The sequence below is a fragment of the Meles meles genome, chromosome 10 (genome assembly GCF_922984935.1).
Source record: "Meles meles chromosome 10, mMelMel3.1 paternal haplotype, whole genome shotgun sequence".
Taxonomy (NCBI): Eukaryota; Metazoa; Chordata; class Mammalia; order Carnivora; family Mustelidae; genus Meles; species Meles meles.
Genome location: NC_060075.1, coordinates 32,021,208 through 32,023,119, shown reverse-complemented (window position 1 = coordinate 32,023,119; position 1,912 = coordinate 32,021,208). Strand labels below are relative to the sequence as shown.

General features: G+C 45.7%; 1 pseudogene; it reads left to right on the top strand.

Moving 5' to 3' along the window:
• The first annotated feature begins 486 nt into the window (after nt 1-486).
• On the top strand, nt 487-1,541 carry LOC123951371 (annotated as a pseudogene).
• The last annotated feature ends 371 nt before the right edge of the window (nt 1,542-1,912 follow it).

Sequence of the window (1,912 nt, the reverse complement as noted above, 5' to 3'; positions counted from 1 at the left end):
ACATGATTATTTATGCTAGGTGCCCTCAAATTCTAAAGATGAATTTACAATTATGAAAATAATTTAGATACCTACTGAAAACAAGGATAACACTTACAGTAGTTATATTTCCATAACTCAGAAATAAAGAAATAGAAAATTAAATTAAAATTTCCATTATGTTAACAATAAAAAACATCAAATTCCTAGGAGAAAATCGGATGAAAGATCTTGATTTAAAAAAAAAAAAGTTAGTGGATTAGATTCGTAGCCTGGCAGGTTCCAGTGTTATCTGTAATTGTTCCCAGATGCCCCTGGCTCTGGCCGTCCTCTTTGCCTGGAGCATGACTCTGAGGACTGTACTCAGGAAGCACTTAGCATCGGAAGGAGAGGTGACTCTAATGGTCCTCCGTCTATTGCCACCAGGCTAGGCGTTTTTGCTGCCCAGGTGCTAATCTGAAACTGATCATCCCATTCGACTAAAACTGTTCACCCCCCGTGGAAAGGACCAGGCAGCCAAATGGAGACGCCACCAGTCAATTCAATGGGAGAGGACACCTGGCAACCCCAACAACAATGGGAAAAGAAACCCCAGGAGAACCTTGATTCAACTACTGAGATTAGTCAGCAGCCCCAAGACCCTCCTACTGAAATCCTTGAGCTGAGAGTGAGCCCAAATCCAGCCAGCCAAATTCTGAAGAAACCTCAAGGGACTAAAAAACTGGCAGCTGGACTTCAAGGAGACTCTGCTAAATCTCATGGATCAACCAGTGAGATACCAGAGCCACTTCAAGCTTCCGATCTCTGGTACTGCCCGGATGGGAGCTTTGTTAAGAAGACCATAATCCACGGCCATGGCTTGGACAAACCCAAGCTAGGCTCCTGCTGCTGGGTACTGGCTTTTAGGTTTTCTTTGGGTCAGGCCTGCCAGAGGGCTGGACAGAGATAACTATGGGGTTAGGCCCGTGGAGGGAGGGGACTTGGGGGGAACTCAGAGAAATGCTTGGAGTCCATGTGTCAAGGTGAGGAGGCAGAGCTTCAGCTCTCTGAGCACTCTGAATCTCCTTTCAGGCTCACAGGCCTCCTTCACTCAGGGCAGGGACTCCTGAGAGCTGGATGCCAGTGAGAAGGAAGCCATGGCCAGGGAAGAACGTGCAAGGGGCACAGAATTATTTCGAGCTGGGAACCCTGAAGGGGCTGCCAGATGCTATGGACGGGCTCTTCGGCTGCTGCTGACTTTACCTCCACTTGGCCCTCCAGAACGACCTGTTCTTTTTGCCAACCTGGCTGCCTGTCAGTTGTTGCTACGGCTGCCCCAGCTGGCAGCCCAGAGCTGTGACCGAGCACTGGAGCAGGAGCCTGACCATTTAAAGGCCTTGTACCGAAGAGGGGTTGCCCAGGCTGCCCTTGGTTCCCTTGAAAAAGCAACTGCTGACCTCAGGAAGGTGCTGGAGGTAGACCCAAAAAACCGGGCAGCCCAGGAAGAGCTGGGAAAGGTGATCATTCAGGGGAAAAAACAAGATGCAGGTCTGGCTCAGGGTCTGTGCAAGATGTTTGGCTGATTAAAAGTTAAATTTTAAAAGAGAAAAAAAAAAGTTATCAAGGGTTATTAAGTTCCTAAATAAATGGAAAAATGTTCTGCTTTACATATTGGAAGAATCAGTATTTTATGTTCAACCAATCCCAATCAAAATTCCAGCTATTTTTTTTTCTTGGCCAAAATTATAAAGTTAACACTAGGTGCAATACTAAAGGTAATCTTGAACACAGAGATCAAAGTGGGAGACTTACACTAAAAGATTGTCAAGCCTATTGAGCTGTAGAAAATAATGTTGTGGTGTGGATACAAGATTAGACAAATAGGGAATTGGTTCTAGTGTTCAGACAATGACCCACACATGTATTGTCACCTGATGTAAAACAGATGATTCTA